We start from the raw sequence: 20,766 nt of genomic DNA, 5'->3' as shown, positions 1-20,766 counted from the left end.
TAGATCATGGAAAAGGCTGAAGGAAGGAGAGTAGAGTGGAAAGCAGGTTTTATAAAGAAGACCAAAAGATAGGCAACTGATTACTGATCAAACAATTTGTTACTGAGAATGAGCCCCCTATACTTAGCTAGACCTCTCACCAAACACAAAAGAAGTTAGCTATTATGACAGGGGTGGGCAAACTTTTTGGCCCGAGGGCCACACTGGGGTGCAAAACTGTATGGAGGCCCGGGAAGGCTGTGCCTCCCAAAACAGCCTGGCTCCTGCCCCCATCCACCCCCTGACTGCCCCCCTCAGAACCTCCCACCCATCCAACCCCCCCCTGCTCCTTGTTCCCTGATCACCCCCTCCCAGGACCCCCACCGCTAACCGCCCCCCAGGACTCCACCTCCTATCTAACCTCCCACCTCCCGTCCCCTGACTCCCCCCCCCAGAACCTCTGCCCCGTCCAACTGCCCGGCCCGGGCCCCCTTATCATGGCGCTCAGAGCAGCATGTCTGGCTGCCGCGCCACCCAGCCAGAGCCAAACATGCTGCCGCACTACCCTGCATGAGCACGCAGCCCCACTGCCCAGAGCGCTGCCTGCATGGTGGCGTGGCTGTGGGGGAGAGGGGACAGTAGGAGAGGGGCCGGGGGCTAGCCTCCTGGGCCCGGAGCTCAGGGGCTGGGCAAGATGGTCCCGCGGGCCAGAGGTGGCCTGCAGGCCGTAGTTTGCCCACCTCTGTATTATGATAATGTCTGAATAGGTCTCAAAACTAAAATGGGACCTTTATTAGGGTATTTTTAGGGAAGAATCCTGCCATGTGATTTCCACTATGAATACCTACAGCTGAAATACATGAGTTAACAAGTGTGCATTTGGGTCAGCATGGGATTGAGCTCCTTGGATTGTTAACTTGACAGTTCATAAATACATTCCTTAAATTTTGGTTTCTCTGGGTTTATTCCCATTCCTCAAGTTTTACTTTGATTTCTGCATTCAAAACACAACCCAAACCAAAATTCTGTGGAAGCCATCAAACATCCCCTGATTCCTTGCCAAAAGCATGTTAAACCCCAACTCTTGCACGATCTGGAAGCAAAACCAAAAATCAATGCAAATTCGTTTGAAACCTGGCCCAGATTTGTTAGACTTTTGTGAACCTCAGCAAGTGTTTTAATTAAATGAATTTATAACAAACCCTGGAACCAGGTGAACTTTCTGTGGATTTAGGCTCTGTCAAACATTTTAAGAAGCTCTACACATTTCCTTCCCTTTTAGGCTAGTTAACACCTCAAATGGATTTCAGTGTTCAACTGAAAGGGAGCCCACATGTACCCTGCTATCAATACTGTGGTGTCTTCCATCCTGGGATCTCAAAAGCTTTACAATGGTTTAAGCCTGTCAACAAAAATACATCACAGGGAGATGGACAGACTGATTAAGACCTGAATTTTGACTCCTCTGCAGGATGGAGAGGGTGTGCAATGAACATCCACTTTCAGCATCCCTCCCCAGGTAGTCTCAACCCCAGCCCTCACCCTGCCCAAGTACAAATGCTGGATGAAGCCAGATCTGACAGCTGGGCTAACCTTTAATAGGTGAGGAGGATGAAGGCAGGGTCATGACCAACAAGTAGAACAGCACTTGCACAGGGAGAGCTCCCTCAGCCCCTTTCATAGGGAGTAGCAGGGACAGTGTTCCTGAAGCCATTGTGCTTGAGTCAGCTCCCAGCAGCAGAGATCTCCCACTGAGGCAGTGGGCATCTGCCGCCATCTACCACAAGCACTGGCTGAAAAGCCACATGTAAGTGCTCGCCCTACCAAACTCACACAGCAAGCAAAGCCTACAGGTGAGGCAGGAGAAGAATCCAGTGTGTACAGACTGCCAGGCCTGGGCTTGCACACAAGACCATCCCTACTCTCACTTATATTTTTAGCCAAGCTGCTGAATCTTAGCTCATAAACAAGCTTCAAGATAATTAAGCACTATATTAAAAAAAAAAAGCATATGCATTAGCATTTGCTAAATCCACTTTATGTTATATTATGTAATAATAAAAAGAGCTTTAGTCCTGCTATACCTAAGACACTATTGTTACTCAACAAATGTCAAGATCATAATTTAAAACAATAAAAGGTAATTACTGATTTTATTAAAATAATCTATCATGGATTCGTATAACTGGGTGTTATTCCAGGGCTGAGAACAGAATGTACATTATTAAGCATTTTGATGATTAAATACAAGTACATGATTAAAGAGGTTAATGAAAGTGGAACTACATTGCAGGTAAACCTGTAGATTTCTAGCAAGCAAAGGCAGAATGTGTTTGTTTACAACACATTTTATCTTTACAATCTCTCCCTGGATGTATCATTGTTTGGGGACAGGTTAGTCCATCTCCTTCTAATGGACTGGGTGGACAAGATTGGATTCAGACATAAAAAACCTGCAGATTTTGTTAAAGACATTCTACATGTATAAAAATAAATGAGGTATCAAAATGGTAGCTGTGGAAACAGTGTAAGTGGTGGAATTTCTTCCCCATAATCATTGTTCTGTTTAATTACTCTGGAAAAAACAAAGAAAAGCTTTTTTTTTAAGGTAGGCTCTCTCTGTTATTGCTATGGCTTTGTTCTTTGAAGTCGTGAAATCTGCAAGGAGAAAACACTTGTTCTTCTATAAGTCTAACACTCAATAAGAAGAAAAGGAGTACTTGTGGCACCTTAGAGACTAACCAATTTATTTGAGCATAAGCTTTCGTGAGCTACAGCTCACTTCATCGGATGCATACTGTGGAAAATACAGATGTTCTTATACATACAAACCATGAAAAAATGGGTGTTTACCACTACAAAAGGTTTTCTCTCCCCCCACCCCACTCTCCTGCTGGTAATAGCTTATCTAAAGTGATCACTCTCCTTACAATGTGTATGATAATCAAATTGGGCCATTTCCAGCACAAATCCAGGTTTTCTCCCCACCCCCCCCACAAACCAACTCTCCTGTTGGTAATAGCTTATCTAAAGTGATCACTCTCCTTACAATGTGTATGATAATCAAGGTGGGCCATTTGGTTAGTCTCTAAGGTGCCACAAGTACTCCTTTTCTTTTTGCGAATACAGACTAACACGGCTGTTACTCTGAAACTCAATAAGAACATATTTTAGAAAATAAAGGATTTTTTCCTCAAATCCCTAGGAAAAAACCCACTGCTATTTCTTTGTTTAGATTAAAATCAGCCTTAGTAAGGCATGCACTTATTGGACTGGATTCTGATCTCACTTACACAAGTTTTATGTCACCATGTTCAGTAGATTTATTCCATATTTACATTGGTGTAATGTGAAGGGAGAATCAGCTCTATTGTGTGACCATTCAATTTACTTAAATGTTTATCATTTCCATCTTATTACCCTTCGAAGAAGTGAGCTGGGAAGGATGGCAAGTGGATGATAAATTTATATTTGGTTTTGCTACCGAGGTGGACATACAGAGTCCTAAAGACCAATGATTTTATCTTGAGTTCAGGCTAACAGAGATGAGTAAGATTAGATTTGAAGTGTTACTGCCAATCTCGTTTCATCATGTAAACAAAAAGCAATGAAAAGAATATAAAGAAAGCAGACACAGTAACCAAAAGTATAGCCCAGATTTTTCTTAATGTCATAGACACAATTACTTGCACAAATTATAAATGCGCACATAAGTGACCAGTTGGACACAGAAAAGGACATTTGCATTCAGAATTGCTGCAATTGCACATGGTCACAATTATGTTCATAAATTAGTTGTGCAAATCGGAATGCACATTTTCACAGGCTGTTTGGAATTTCTGGTTTTATATTACATCATTTCAATTTTCATAGCAGTGTTATTAGTAATAGGATATGGAATTGTTTTTAAATGATTTTCATTTCAACTCTTTACAAATATACAAAGATTCTTGCATGAATTACTTATGTGGCTCCTTCATCACAAATATAAACACTTCTAAAGGAAAAAATGAAGTCAGTTATTGTCAGTTATTTTCAGTTAGCAGTGATAGAAAATAATGCATCATTTTAAAGAAAAGCTTATTGTGTAACAGAACACTGAAACATAATACTTCATTGGAAAGGAATATATTATTTAATGAGTGTGCATATATATATTTCAATGAGTATGAATTTCAATATGCCATGGACACTCCTCAGGATATGTATAAGGCAAGTGGAGTTTCTACTCTGTACAGAGTCTACACACAGTGCAGTAAGTCCCCTACTTACCAATACAGCAAAGTCCCAGGAAGTGGGTAACAAACAAAAACGTAAACCTCAGATTAAGTTTTCTCCCTAAGCTTGGCTGCTCCTCGGGTTTCCCCGCAGAGACCTGTCTGTCCATGACTAAAGAGCCACTGCCACCCCCCTTTTTCTCTGGCTGAGTTAATGAACCACATTTGCTACAGAAAGTCAGCAAGAATCCAGCATCATCTCCCCTGCAGCCTTTCAACACTTGCTAACAGGGTGGGACAACAGAAGAGCCCTGCTAACCTGTTACTGTAGATGCTGTTTAGCCAGTGTTGAGTCAGAAGCTATTGTGACATTTCCCCGTTACTGTAGATTGGCTGTAAGCACCTTCATCGGTCAGCTTTGCCTACTTGCTTTGAAATATCGTCAGTCTCGAACATCAATATGTATCTTCACTATCTAATTGCTGACAGCATAGCAGATCTGATTGTGCAGCTGGATGCACCTGATAGAGTATAAACTTAGAACAGGACAGTTGGCACTGTGCCTTAGACCAGGCCAAGCATGTGCGCACGCACACTCACTCTTAAGACCTCATAGCTAGGCCAGTAATTGGTGGAGGTCATAACTGTTGCTGAATGTGCCATGACTGTTACTCAATACAGTGAGCGCAGCAGTCAGTCCTGTCTCTAATATCAGGGAGGGGGAACAATAGATCAGTGATTGGAAAGGAAAGAAAATGTAAAAGAATGACAGAGAATGAAAATGCTGGGAGAGTGTTGTAATGCCAGACTTGGCACTTCTTTGAGACCATTTACATCGTACTGTGCTCCTAGTGCTGCATTTATTTGAGTAGGCAGTCTGCAGAAAACTGAGCACAGAACTAAATACATACTTTTGAGCCAGCTCACCCTGCATACAAGCAAAGCCAATGTGTGTCTGTAGACCCAGATGTGAGCATAAAAATCACCCACTGCACTTACCCAAATCACGGCATCTGTGTGCACAGCTCAGATACCTGTACAGCCTTTGGAACATGTGGCTACGATATGCATTGTATACATGTTCTTGTACCTCGGAAAGAGCCAATTTTTGCCAGACTATTGTCAAAATCAGAGCCAAAGATTGTATTCCAACCAACTTAAAAGTCTCCTACTTGGCTAACATTGGTGTATAAATTCTTAGCTACTTGGAACAGATTTCTCTCTTGGTATATCTGAGCAAGCAGCTTGCTGATATACCTTACTTCATGTCCAAACATACTACTTAAGCAGCTCCTTTTATCCAAGGGTCTCAAAGTACTTTAAAACAAATCAATGAATGTTCAGCAGTTAAGATGAACAAAATCCCTTGGAAATAGGTAAGCCTTGTTTCTACCCATTTTACAAATGGGTAAATTGAGAAACGAGAAGATTAAGTGAATTGGACAAAGTTTCAAAACAAATCACCAGCAGAAATGGGAATAAACCCAGGAGTTCTGACACCCCAGTCATCCTGCTGTAACAGGTACCACCAGACAGCACCTTGTGTCTAACCATCCTTCTTTTACCCCATTAATCCTCCCCCCTCAAAAAATACTCACTTATCGGGTATTAAACACAATTTACAGTGATTTTGTAAGAGAAAGAATACAGATTTTTAATTTGTCTTCCTTCAAGTATATTGAGCCCCCTGAGTGGGGAAAAAAGCACAGCTTCCAGCACATAATATTCATAATATAATCTGAATATGCAGGCAAGAGTGGCAGGATTACAACAGCCTTGCTAAAATCCTTTATTTTTTTTAAAAGTCTCACTTAATTCCAAGTCTTTCTTTTAACCCAAGTATATTTTGTTCAAACGCAGCAGCTTTTTTAAAAAAATACAACTGGATTAATTGCCTGCTCAGAAAATGGCTTGATTCTAAATTATTCTAAATTGCCTTTAATACCTGTAATCTTTCCACAGTCACGTGGCACCACATGTATTATTGAAGGTTTCTATTATCAGGGCATGCTCTGGGTTCGTTCACATTGTAACACTCAGCATCGTAGGAGGCACAAATCTGTGCATGACTCATGCTGAATGCATCAGGTGCTGCTCCTAAAGGAAGGCTGAAAAACTGATGAAGTCTCCACCAGGCTCACTGTTGAGTTGATTTCATCTCAGGCGAGCGAGCAGATGAATTCTGCATTGCCTGCTTCACAAACTCAGAGGTGGGTTTTTTTTGTTTGTTTTTAAACAGGATTATTCCATCAAACTGTTTTCTTTTGCCTGATTTCAACTGCTTCTCTGTTACAATACGGAGCTGTAACTGTTTATCATTTCTTAACCTCTGTCTGCTGTGTCATGCCTGTGGCCATCCTCCAGATGTGTTATGCTGCTCATTTGGTTGGCAAAGCAGACACCAGCAGCATCCTCTGATGAAGTGAGCTGTAGCTCACGAAAGCGTATGCTCAAATAAATTGGTTAGTCTCTAAGGTGCCACAAGTACTCCTTTTCTTTTTGACTTACTAAAGGCATGTAACATTTTACCTGGTGGCCACAAAAGCAGTGATGACAAGCGAAGGACACCAAATGGGAGACATTTACACACCTGTACACACACACACACACACACACACTTACTTGCACACAACTGAAATGCAACCACTTTTGTGGAGGAGTATAGCAACCAGTCAGTTGTCAGCATGTTGCCGAGAAAGGAAATTGAGACAACCATAAGGAAAATCTCTATAGATTTTTTTGGGGAGGAGGATGAGGGAAGAGTCATAGGAGGTTTATTGTCCGTAAAAAGTAGACTGGAGCTCAGTTTTTATGTTCTTATACACAAGTCCTACAGAGAGCATCACAGGTTGTGTACCTCAACTACAGCACCCTCTTCTGGCCAAGTGTGGTACACCCTGCCTTAGTTTCCCCTAATATCATCAATCAGTTTAATGAGGCTTTATATAGGGAACAATGACCCTTCTGAGGGGTCTAGTTTATTAACCAAAGACCCAATGAAAATACAAGCAAGCCATCACCCTAGCATCGTAGCTGGGAGACAGAGTTAGTCTCAGTTTATTCCCACCTGGGTTCAACGCTCCCCTTCAGCAGTGCTCTCTCGGCTTGGGTCCCTTCCCTGGAGCCAAAAGCCTGTTGCCACTGGGAAGAATCTTTCCATGGAGCCAGGGGTCTATGGAGCTGTCTCAGCTGCAGCTCTTCTCCAGGGCAGCAGTAGGTCCTCACAGGCTGGGCTTCCTGCCACTGTTTGGGAGTTTCCCATCCCGTGGAGCACATCTTCCAGGCCCCGTGCTCTCAAGTGTTCCCTGCTCAGCTTCCCCCAGAAACTCCTCTCCTCTGGAAATTCCTGTCTCTAGGAAGGCCTCCAGCTGAGTCCTGGTAGCCCTTTATCAGGCTCATTAGCTAATTGGCTGCCAACCAGTCACCTAGAGATTTAATTACTTCTAGGTGGGCCTGAGTTGGCTCCTTCTACCAACCAGCAGGTTGTCACAGGTAGGCTGGTCCCTGACAGCCCTTAAAGGGGCAGCCAATGTGACAGAGAGAAAATCACAAGATATTTTATGTATCTTGGAACTAACTGCTAGGATTTTAGCCTGTGGTTCTAATGGTTCTTGGGGTTTCCAACCTAATGCTTAACCAACTGAGCCATCGGGAAATAGAGCTGTCCTTATTCGCAGACACATGCCATTACAGAGGCAGATTTGCAGCCCTGCTCCACTCCCTGCAACCTATACGAGCGGCGCAAAAGAACTGGAAAATGCGCTTACCTCCCCATCTAGGGATTCATTCCCCAGCAGCCAGAGAGCCAGTTCCTAAGCTACTAACCACCCAGTGACCTTGCCCAGGGGCCAGGGAGAAGCAGGAAAGACATAGCTTAAATGGACTGCACACTGGCTATCTCCAGCTGGCAGAAGGTCTCTTTGGAACCACTGGTTGAAATTGGGACAAAGCTGGGCAGAGAATTAGGGAGCCATAGCTGCTACGTGCGCGCACACACACACAACCCAGCACTGAATTGATCTTAACCATAGAAGAGAGCCTGACCCATTACATTTGAGTGCAGTAGCTAGCATATTATCATGCGACCAGAGAGCAGTAAGACAGTTACTTGTGAGTTGTAAGCTATGGAGATTCCATTCCTCCACATCAAGGGCTTTATAGTCTGTGTAGCTTTTCTGGATGAACACTGCCTCTGGTGCTGGGCCATTTCTTACTGGATAAAAAGAAATTAAATCTGGAGAAAAGTAGCATGGTTTGTTTTGGGCAACTGTGGCCTGCTTCTGTTCTACCATGACTTTAGCAATGAGGCTACAAGGAAGCAGATGAGCATCCATGTACAAAAACAGCAAATGTTTTTAATAGAATTAGGCAGCTGAGCTCATTTCCACCTCATTAGGATCAGTCAATGAGACAGGCCTACCAATGAAAACATAAGAAATTAGTTTTCCCCTTAGTGGCTTAAGCGATGCTCTGGGCTCCAAGTCCAGATTGTGACAATTTCCAGGGATATTGCAAAACTTGTGCAGGGAACTGATCCAAATATTGCCTTTACATTTCTCAAGAAGGCCATTTTCACACAGATGCACCAATGGATGACTATGTCTTGAAAGTTGTAGGGAGAGAAGGAAGGAGCAGATTCTGATTAGGAACCCCTTTGGTCAAAAGGTGTGAGGAAAGCTTATGGTCTCTGAGAAATGACATGATGACCCAATGTTTCAGCGACTACCCCCACAGCTTACTTCCTTCACTTGCAGTCCAAGCAGCCTGCGCCGAGAGACTTATACTTCTTCCTTTTTTTGTTATGATTCCAAATATCAATTAATTAATACAAAGAATAATCTGGCCCTAGTTACTTCTTTTTCCTCCCAATTATTCACTTGGAAAAAGAGCAAAGGGTCAATTTGAAGGCTGGTTGTCCTCCAGCTGCTTGTGATTTCATTGTGTTCAGAGCAGACTGTGATGGAGAAGGAGGGCAGAGAAAAGGCTTAGCGGATTAAAATAACAATATCCCACAAGAGGTGCTTCAGCGTTTGTTCCATAGATGGCTGCAATTTCTCTCAAGCAGTAGAATAAGGTTTGAAATGTGGGGACTCTCTGCAGCTGGAAGTTTCAAATGCTGGCAGAGTGATCAAATGTCACTGTTTCAACAGGTCCTCTTTCTCATACAATGTACAAGATGGACCTGCTCTTGGATAGAATAAGATATGTATAGTGAAGGAGATTGCCACTTAAATTAATGGAATACAAGATAGCGGTAGTAGGTTGTCATCCTCTATGCAGAGCAGCACGAGAGGGAGATCAGATACTGCTAGTGGTTTCATAGACATTTGCTGACAGCAGAGAAAGAGAGAGACTCATGAACCTTACGGTCCATTCTAGGCTGTGAAGGGTAGTGTGCTCTAGTGGCCACAGACTTTTCTGCCCATTCCCTACCCAAGGGTGCCAAAGTCTACCACATCCACTCCAAGCTGTCCCTGTTCCAGTCCTATCTCTTCCCCACCCCGGCGTCTCACCCCAGCCCCCTTGCCCAGCATTGTAAGACACAAGTGCCACTGCATGTCAGAACTGTGGTATAATGAAGCTATATGGCAAAGCTTGCATAATAATGGATTACATTATCCCTAGTTCCAATGGGAGTACTAACCCTTCATTTTTATATACGTCACATTCACACGTACAGGAACTAATATATATATATTATACAAACCCACACACCACACCACTGACTGGCTTTCAGTACCCAACCAGAGTGTAGGATGTCGATCAAAGTGGGAAAGAGCTGTTCTTGTTTTGAGACATTCAGAGGGTATAATAGCCTTTTCTCTCACCTAGACGTCACCAGCCATGTGAAATAGCACAAGAGCATCTAAGAAAATCCCAAAAGCTTTGGGAAGAGTTAGGTACCAGTAGTCATAGCAAAATAAAATTCTCCTGTGAGAGCAGTTTATTGATTTGTATATTTCACTCTCTTTGGGATTATTGTTCAATTACTTTTATCCTCTGAGATGAAAGTAGCTGAATGTGACATCACAAGCAGATAAACAGTTGCATGTTTCAATTTTTCTTTCAAATCTGCGTAATATCCTTTACAGATCCGATTTTCAAGAGAGCAGCATGAGAGCAACAGCAGAGGGTAAACTTCATCAGCCACATTGCTAATCTACCTCTCTCCTACTCCTCTGGCTCAAATTAACATCTTCTCAACAAAGCATAGATTTATTCCTGAGCAAATGACAATGTGCAAGAACCACTCGACCACAGCCTCTTTAATCAGGTGAGCACTTGCTAATTGTTGATTCAATTAGTCAATTAATATACCACTTGATAACATTTTACACAGTGTATCATTCACAGTACTAGCCTACAGCCCCATTAGAGAGTCTATAAGGGTATGTCTACACTACGAAATTAGGTCGAATTTATAGAAGTCGGTTTTGTAGAAAGTGTTCTTATACAGTCGATTGTGTGTGTCCCCACACAAATGCTCTAAGTGCATGTAGTCGGCGGAGTGTGTCCACAGTACCGAGGCAACCGTCGACTTCCAGAGCCTTGCACTGTGGGTGGCTATCCCACAGTTCCCGCAGTCTCTGCCGCCCATTTGAATTCTGGGTAGAAATCCCAGTGCCTGATGGGGCTAAAACATTGTCGCGGGTGATTCTGGGTACATGTCGTCAGGCCCCCGTTCCCTCCCTCCCTCCGTGAAAGCAAGGGCAAACAATCGTTTTGCGCCTTTTTTCTTGAGTTACCTGTGCAGACGCCATGCCATGCACCATGGAGCCATGCCATGCCATGGAGCCTGCTCAGCTAACCGTCACCGTATGTCTCCTGGGTGCTGGCAGACGTGGTACTGCATTGCTACACAGCAGCAGTTTATTGCCTTTTGGCAGCAGACAGTGCAGTATGACTGGTATCGTCACTGGTATCGCCATCATCGACGTAGTCCTGGGTGCTCTTTTAACCGGGCGCCTGGGCAAACATGGGAGTGACTCAGCCAGGTCATTTCCCTTGTTTCGTCTCATGGCAATTGAGTCCCCCCGGCACTGCACTGTCTTTTAATCTGCAGCTAGCAGAAGACGATGGCCAGTAGTCAGACTGCACCGTCTTCTGCCGAGCACCCAGGAGATAATGATGGCTAGCGGTCGTACTGCACAGTCTGCTGCCAGCAAGATGTATAAAGATAGATAAAGTGGCTCAAAACAAGAAATAGACCAGATTTGTTTTGTATTCATTTTCTCCTCCCTCCCTCCCTCTGTGAAATCAACGGCCTGCTAAACCCAGTTTTGAGTTCTATCCTTGAGGTTTTGAGTTCTATCCTTGAGGGGGCCATTCAGTTTCTCACAAAGTCACCCCCTTTGTTGATTTTAATTCCCTGTAAGCCAACCCTGAAAGCCATGTCGTCAGTCACCCCTCCCTCCATCAGGGCAACGGCAGACAATCGTTCCGCGCCTTTTTTCTGTGCAGACGCCATACCACGGCAAGCATGGAGCCCGCTCAGATCACTTTGGCAATTAGGAGCACATTAAACACCACACGCATTATCCAGCAGTATATGCAGCACCAGAACCTGGCAAAGCGATACCGGGAGAGTAGGCGACGTCAGCGCGGTGACGAGAGTGATGAGGACATGGACACAGACTTCTCTCAAAGCACGGGCCCTGGCAATGTGGGCATCAGGGTGCTAATGGGGCAGGCTCATGCGGTGGAAACCTGATTCTGAGCCCGGGAAACAAGCACAGACTGGTGGGACTGCATAGTGTTGCAGGTCTGGGACGATTCCCAGTGGCTGCAAAACTTTTGCATGCGTAAGGGCACTTTCATGGAACTTTGTGACTTGCTTTCCCCTGCCCTGAGGCGCAAGAATACCAAGATGAGAGCAGCCCTCACAGTTGAGAAGTGAGTGGCAATAGCCCTGTGGAAGCTTGCAATGCCAGACAGCTACTGGTCAGTCGCGAATCAATTTGGAGTGGGCAAATCTACTGTGGGGGCTGCTGTGATGCAAGTACCAATGCAATCAAAGATCTGCTGATATCAAGGGTAGTGACCCTGGGAAATGTGCAGGTCATAGTGGATGGCTTTGCTGCAATGGGATTCCCTAACTGTGGGGGGGCCATAGATGGAACCCATATCCCTATCTTGGCACCGGAGCACCAAGCCGGCGAGTACATAAACCGCAAGGGGTACTTTTCAATAGTGCTACAAGCACTGGTGGATCACAAGGGACGTTTCACCAATATCAACATGGGATGGCCGGGAAAGGTACATGACGCTCGCATCTTCAGGAACTCTGGTCTGTTTCAAAAGCTGCAGGAAGGGACTTTATTCCCAGACCAGAAAATAACCGTTGGGGATGTTGAAATGCCTATAGTTATCCTTGGGGACCCAGCCTACCCCTTAATGCCCTGGCTTATGAAGCCATGCACAGGCAGCCTGGACAGTAGTCAGGAGCTGTTCAACTACAGGCTGACCAAGTGCAGAATGGTGGTCGAATGTGCATTTGGACGTTTAAAAGCACGCTGGTGCAGTTTACTGACTCGCTTAGACCTCAGCGAAACCAATATTCCCACTGTTATTACTGCTTGCTGTGCGCTCCACAATATCTGTGAGAGTAAGGGGGAGATGTTTATGGTGGGGTGGGAGGTGGAGGCAAATCGCCTGGCTGCTGGTTACGCACAGCCAGACACCAGGGCGGTTAGAAGAGCACAGGAGGGCACGGTACGCATCAGAGAAGCTATGAAAACCAGTTTCATGACTGGACAGGCTACGGTGTGAAAGTTCTGTTTGTTTCTCCTTGATGAAACCCCCCGCCCCTTGGTTCACTCTACTTCCCTGTAAGCTAACTACCCTCTTCTCCTCCCTTTGATCACTGCTTGCAGAGGCAATAAAGTCATTGTTGCTTTACATTCATGCATTCTTTATTAATTTATCACACAAATAGGGGGATAACTACCAAGGTAGCCCAGGAGGAATGGTGTAGGAGAAAAGCTCCAGGAGGAGTAGTGGAGGAGGGAAGGACAAGGCCACAGAGCACTTTAAAAGTTTAAAACTTTAAAACTTATTGAATGCCAGCCTTCTGTTGCTTGGGCAATCCTCTGGGGTGGAGTGGCTGGGTGGCCAGAGGCCCCCCCACCGCGTTCTTGGGCGTCTGAGTGAGGAGGCTATGGAACTTGGGGAGGAGGGTGGTTGGTTACACAGGGGCTGTAGCGGCTGTCTGTGCTCCTGCTGCCTTTCCTGCAGCTCAACCATATGCTGGAGCATATTAGTTTGCAGTAATGCAGCCTCAGCATTGTATCCTGCCTCCTCTCATCATGCTGCCACCACCTTTCAGCTTCAGCCCTCTCTTCAGCCCGCCACCTCTCCTCCCAGTCATTTTGTGCTTTCCTGCACTCTGACATTGTCTGCCTCCACGCATTCGTCTGTACTCTGTCAGTGTGGGAGGACAGCATGAGCTCAGAGAACATTTCATTGCGAGTGCGTTTTTTTCATCTTCTAATCTTCGCTAGCCTCTGGGAAGGAGAAGATCCTGTGATCCTTGAGACACATGCAGCTGGTGGAGAAAAAAAAAGGGACAGTGGTATTTAAAAAGACACATTTTATAGAACAATGGGTACACTCTTTCATGGTAAACCTTGCTGTTAACGTTACATACATAGCACACGTGCTTTCGTTCCAAGGTCGCATTTTGCCTCCCCCCAGCATGTGGTTAGCCCCTCCCCCCTCCCCATAGCTAAAAGCGGGGAACATTTCTGTTCAGCCACAGACAAACAGCCCAGCAGGAACGGGCACCTCTGAATGTCCCCTTAAGAAGAGCACCCTATTTCAACCAGGTGACCATGAATGATATCACTCTCCTGAGGATAACACAGAGAGATAAAGAACGGATGTTGTTTGAACGCCAGCAAACATACACTGCAATGCTTTGTTTTACAATGATTCCCGAGTACGCGCTACTGGCCTGGAGTGGTAAAGTGTCCTACCATGAAGGACGCAATAAGGCTGCCCTCCCCAGAAACCTTTTGCAAAGGCTTTGGGAGTATATACAGGAGAGCCATGAATGCCAGGGCAAATTAATCATTAAATATGCTTGCTTTTAAACCATGTATAGTATTTTAAAAGGTACACTCACCGGAGGTCCCTTCTCCACCTGGCGGGTCCGGGAGGCAGCCTTGGGTGGGTTCGGGGGGTACTGGCTCCAGGTCCAGGGTGAGAAACAGTTCCTGGCTGTCGGGAAAACCGGTTTCTCTGCTTGCTTGCTGTGAACTATCTACAACCTCATCATCATCATCTTCCTCGTCCCCAAAACCTGCTTCCGTGTTCCCTCCATCTCCATTGAAGGAGTCAAACAACACAGGTGGGGTAGTGGTGGCTGAACCCCCTAAAATGGCATGCAGCTCATCATAGAAGCGGCATGTTTGGGGCTCTGACCCGGAGTGGCCGTTCGCCTCTCTGGTTTTCTGGTAGGCTTGCCTCAGCTCCTTAAGTTTCACAGGGCACTGCTTCGGGTCCCTGTTATGGCCTCTGTCCTTCATGCCCTGGGAGATTTTGACAAATGTTTTGGCATTTCGAAAACTGGAACGGAGTTCTGATAGCACGGATTCCGCTCCCCATACAGCGATCAGATCCCCTACCTCCCGTTCGGTCCATGCTGGAGCTCTTTTGCAATTCTGGGACTCCATCATGGTCACCTCTGCTGATGAGCTCTGCATGGTCACCTTTGCTGATGAACTCTGCATGGTCACCTGCAGCTTGCCACGCTGGCCAAACAGGAAATTGAAATTCAAAAGTTTGCGGGCCTTTTCCTGTCTACCTGGCCAGTGCATCTGACTTGAGAGTGCTGTCCAGAGTGGTCACAATGGAGTACTCTGGGATAGCTCCCGGAGGCCAATACCGTCCAATTGCATCCACAGTACCCCAAATTCGACCCAGCAAGGCCGATTTCAGCGCTAATCCCCTTGTCGGGGGTGGAGTAAGGAAATCGATTTTAAGAGCCTTTTAAGTAAAAAAAAAAAGGGCTTCATCATGTGGACGGGTGCAGGGTTAAATCGATTTAACACTGCTAAATTCAACCTCAACTCCAAGTGTAGACCAGGGCTAAAGTGTGGTTGTGGTCAGGAAAGAGACTATGGAAATGACATTTTCTTGTTCAGTATTTAGTCTCCACTAAAAGCCTTCTGCACATTGCTTACAAGTCAAAACAAACATTTGTTTTTGGCCAACTGCCAGCCCTGCTAGCTCCACCTACAAGGCTATGGTTGTTAGAAGTATATTCTTAAGAGTCAGTCTCAATAATAGCACATTACAGTGGGAACCCATCCATCTAGTACTCCTTCCAGATGGAAACTGCAGTGGAAACATAACCTCTTTACTTAGAAGAGTATTCTCGCTAGCTGGACTCCTTAAAAATGGTACGGTCTGCAGACACTCCTCCTTCACCTTAAATAAACCAGTCTGTTACCAGTACCAGAGCAAGTTTGTCCAAGAGTCAAACCTACTGCATCACAGGCACAAGGGGTAATTATGCTACCAGAGATTCACAAATATTTCTCTGACTGCATAACATTCTCTGAGTAGAACATTTCAATTCATGTTATCGTTTAATTTATACCAAAACCAATGTGGCATAAAAGGGAAGTATTGCTACACTGCAACAGCCTCCTGTCAGAATCCCTGGGAAAAACTACAAAGCAGGGAAGACCCTCCTCTTGTACAGTGGCCACATTGTCAGTACAAAGATATTATCAAAATATGCAAATCTGATGGCACGCTAATGAAGAGGACTGAGTCTTCCCCTCCTCTCTCAAAGGGAAAAGCTTTTGATCTTCAGCAGTAAGGGGATGAAGCAGTATGCATGTCTTATATGGACAGAGTCCAACAATGTGAATATTGTATTGTAAGCAGTACTTTTTCAGTACACAGGGAAGGAAAAAATCCTAAGTAACAGAGCAGCATGAGAAATCATTAGCTACAGGGTTAATATTCTCCTGAAGCTAATCCTCCTACCCAAGATGTGACAAAGCCAGCTTCCTAGGAAATGGCTTTGAGAAGTGAAATAAAGCTGCATTTGGCAGCAGTGGACAGAACACGTCTGGTGCTTATATTATAAATGGAAATTAATACCAACATAGAAATAACCACAAGTCAGTCTTACTTAGCCCATCAGCTGAAATACCAGCCTTTATAGAACACATTTTTGGCATTTCCAAGCTTATACTTTGTTATGATATAAAGCCAGCCCTGCCAGCTAATCCAGGTTTGCTAATTGGGGATAGATGGGAATTCGAGAAGTGGGGGCTTGCATCCAACTGTTCACATTTTAGAAACAACACTTTGGGAAAGAGTTCTACTTTAAATGTATGTGTATATTTGTCCCTGTCCCAGAACCCAGGAAAGATAAAGAGCCCCATCCTATAGGAAGTCAGCTATGGACAATCCCAAGGCAGAGCTGATTTACCTGCTTAGCACTTAGGGCCTGATCCCATGAACATGCTTTCAATGGAACTACTCATATGACTAAACTTTTACATGTGTATAAGTGGCTGCACGATCAGGATCTAAGTACTACAGTGATGCATACTATATAATACATTAGTAGACAAATAGAGTTTCCCAGGGAAGAAATTTGGGGTGAAATAATAATTATGCCCTGAAAAACACTACCCACATGTGTGTGCCTTGAATTCATTAAGACTCTGCTTAAAATCAAGCACCTATAATAAAAGGGACTATCAAATTTCGTAGGCTTGGAATTTGAACAACAGGATGTAACATCCAACACACTAGATTGGATTTTTCCAATAACTTCTTTCTGGGAGTGGCATTTGTTTAATGTTTGAAAGGAAGGTGAAAAATTCAGTATCTTGGGCTAGTTGTGAGATATCGTATATGGGGGAGGTAGATACCAGGTCTCATTGGGCCAGTGTGTGATGCTCTGATGCATGAAATTTGATATTTTTTCCCAGAAGTTATCTTTTTAAAATCAGTTTTAAAATGTAATACATTGAAGTACAATAACAAATAACAGAAGCCCACCATTTACTAGTGGACCTAAGATAACAAAACAGTGTGAGCATGGAATGCAAAGAAGGAAAATACAAATGGTTTAAAATGTCACCCAAGAGAAGAACAGTAAAAAAAAAAAGTATTTTTAAAAAGTAATGGGAACAGGTTGTACTCTCTCAGTATGATAAATGTAGGGTTGAGAGAATCCAAATACCTTCTAGAGATGATAATCATTCTAGTCACAGTTAAGCCCCTAACTCAACCTGGCCATGAGCAGTGTTGCAATTTGATGACATCTGTTTCAAGTTAATGACACTGTGACCAAAATTATCTTATGGCAACTCAGAACAACCTAGAGTGCATGGGCCCAAGTAGAAGTACGGATGACAGTAATGGTTGGCCAGTATGGGAAAGCAGCTACTACACAGAGACCTGTTCTCTTAGAGCCCATCCAGAATCCTATATAATCTACAGTGACCAGTTGTGGGTATTTCCCCCTTCTAGTGGCTGGTCCACATGACAGGCAAAGATTCTGCCTCAGCTACCAGCTGATGGAGTAGTAACTCACGGTTGTATCAATGAAGGTTCTGGCTTCAGGTCACAAAGATGAGCAAAAGCAAGAGGTCATTAAAACTGATGACAGGAAAGTTGTGGCTGGCACTGGGAAGAAGCTACTATAAAATAACCTGTACTCTGGGAGCCCATCTAGGGGCACGAGGCAGAAGAGGTCCAGTAAACAAGTAAAGTCAGCCACTAAAGCACCAGGGCTCAAGGAGATCATCACTGACAGTCAACCAAAATGAAGGGATGAAAACTCATCCATCAGCAATATTCTTTTCTTCTGAAACTGGAAGTGCAGAATTCGATTATTAATCAAATGGGAATAAAAGAGGTTTCCTTTTATGTGAATATCAGGCTGATGGAAAGCGACTGAATTACTGAGCAGGTAAGTGAACACCTCTACTCACACAAAGGCATGTACCGTAAAGAGAAAGGCAGTGTTTTGCCTCAACCACATCCTGGAAGGTACTAACTCTAAAGCTGAGAAGGTATTTTATTCTTAATTAGTCAAATTTTCCCTCAATATGGAGGTGCTCCATAGTTACTGCTGTGCTCTGAAACAGGCTTTAAATAGAGCATAAATTCCTGGGGCCATGGAGGTGGCCTTTTAGTGTGACATTTCACATCATTTTTATGGCCTCTGAATTTTCTACACACTTTTTCTATGGTTTCTCTTTATAATTTTTAATAGGAAGAATCTGAAATTAGGCTGTGGCTGGAGTTTGTCCGGGGCAGATTTCTGTCAACTTGATAACTTTAAAACAGCATTGTCTGTCTATATAAAAATTGGCAGAGAGGTGAATAATCTAGAGTAGCTCTAGTTCAGTGGGTCATTCTGAAAGACAATAAGGGCCATTTTTACCCCATTCTTCATAAACAAATTTATTCTTATAAAAGTTTTTTCAGAGAAACTCCAGGAAAATTGCCTTCTTTCAAAACGTCTGCACTCTTCCACTTTTCTCAGTAGGAATGAGGACACTGGCCGTCCCCAGTTAAGATGGCTGTCATTTTCCTTTGGCTTGTGCAAGAGGAAGTTTAGGATGACCTTAGCAACAATGGCCAGCCTCTCCCATTTTTCCCAGCTGGAGTGAAACCAAGCTACCCGCAGGGAAGATGGCTGCCCATATGGAAACAGGAGACAGAAAGATTCACTGCATGGGAGCAGGGAGGATGAGAAGGAAGGGGTTTTTTTGGGGGGGGGTAAAGGGGGGGGTCAGGGGATGGATGGAGAGTACACATGCACACAAGTGAGTGCAGGGGACTGAAGGGGGCACAGGAGGCAGAAATGGGAGCATTTGCCATGATCAATTTTCTGAGGTATCCAGTCTGCCTACACAATATTTCAAACTGTATTTTAGTGTTAGTGCTACATTTTTTCTGGGGTAGGTAACCTTGGAGATGAACCGTTCTTGAATAAGCAAACACTTACCTGTGTCCTTATGATTGCTAGTGATGAGATATTTACATCCTTACATAAGCCCAAGAGGAAACAGCTGGCTCTTAGGTATACTTGTGGCTTTTTCAATTACATGCTTAGGATCAGAACAAAAACTCAAGGCTGGGTTGTTAGCTGCTGTGTAATTGCCGTGCTATGGTAGGCAGAGTTACACAAACACTGAAATCTTCCTAACCAGACAAGAATATGTTTGGTTTGTTTGTATGAAATTTGTGGTACAGAGTTTGTCTTTGAATAGGTTTTTTTTTTTGTACTTGAATACAAACTGAATACAATTATGTCCATCTACTTTCATGAGTTATTTTGTATTCAAATAACAGAAACTTGTAAACATATTATGCTAAAGACTAAACAATGCAAATGAAGTGTATGCTTGAATATATCATATGATGTCTAAATCAAGAAATAGGTTTGCGACAGCTCTCTCTCTCTTTAGGTGTATAAAAAGTTCCACGGCCAGATATATACTACACAGATAGTGCTGAGATGGTTGCACTGGAAATGAGTGTAAGACTAAACAGACATACCAGAAAACTATGTATTGGGAAATAAGACATTCAGTCTATTTATTCTCTGAACGGGCCTGAAATTTAAAAACACCTCCTATACAAGCAGCTCACCATTGTAATATAAGAAAAGTGGTTAATGTAAAGCATGATCTCTCACATAGCCTCTTCCCTTACAGCATGTGGATGTGTCCATTTAGATGATCCTGGTGCACACATTCTGGTGATCTCCCTATTTTAATCCAAGTATAGGCATTGATCTTTGATCATTGTCTAATTCATCCAAAAGAATTTGAACAGTTCTAGCGACAGAAATGGGATTTGTAAATTAGTAACTGCTGACCTGTGATTGGCCTTCACTTAGTGATCAATGACAGAGTAGATAGTACCAGAGAATTAAGATGGTAAATTCTTGGCAGGAGAGATAAAGGGAAATTTCAAAAGTCTTTCCAGGCACTGTCAAATAGTTCAAGCAGAAATGTTCTGAATGCCACTGAAGTTACCAATGAAATCAATCACACATCATGATCAGTAGCCCCCAAACCTCAGTCTGCTGTAAAACTTCCATCTCTTTAAAGCTTGCTTTTCTTTCCCTTTTTGGCCACCCATTTCCCTTAACCTTTTAATCCAACAACAACCACACAGAACCGTACTGGTGAACCTGCAGGGTCTCCTACACAATAAACTTAAAAAGAAAAGGAGTACTAGTGGCACCTTAGAGACTAACCAATTTATTTGAGCATAAGCTTTCGTGAGCTACAGCTCACTTCATCGAATGCATCTGATGAAGTGAGCTGTAGCTCACGAAAGCTTATGCTCAAATAAATTGGTTAGTCTCTAAGGTGCCACTAGTACTCCTTTTCTTTTTGCAAATACAGACTAACACGGCTGCTACTCTGAAACCTGACAATAAACTTAGTCACCTACGACCATGCTCCTCAGATTGTCCTCCTTACTTAGTATGCTAGTGCATCCTGGGTTCAATCCTGCAACCACTGATGTCAATAGGAGCTTTGCCACTAAATTGGTAGCTGCAGGATTTGGTCTATCA

At 43.9% G+C, this 20,766-nt stretch overlaps 1 protein-coding gene and 1 long non-coding RNA gene across 6 annotated transcripts in view; one reads left to right on the top strand and one right to left on the bottom strand.

Moving 5' to 3' along the window:
- Nucleotides 1-20,766, bottom strand: part of PTPRT (protein tyrosine phosphatase receptor type T) — a 720,698-nt gene that overhangs the window by 265,783 nt on the left and 434,149 nt on the right. The window lies entirely within an intron of this gene.
- Nucleotides 6,268-12,073, top strand: LOC141997801 (uncharacterized). The gene is made up of 3 exons (XR_012641767.1): nucleotides 6,268-6,406; nucleotides 10,289-10,470; nucleotides 11,658-12,073. It is a non-coding gene; the product is annotated as an uncharacterized LOC141997801 (long non-coding RNA).

Source organism: Natator depressus, chromosome 13, assembly GCF_965152275.1.
Source record: "Natator depressus isolate rNatDep1 chromosome 13, rNatDep2.hap1, whole genome shotgun sequence".
Lineage (NCBI taxonomy): Eukaryota > Metazoa > Chordata > Testudines > Cheloniidae > Natator > Natator depressus.
Note: the sequence above shows the minus strand (reverse complement) of the source record. Positions and strands in the feature narration are given on the sequence as shown.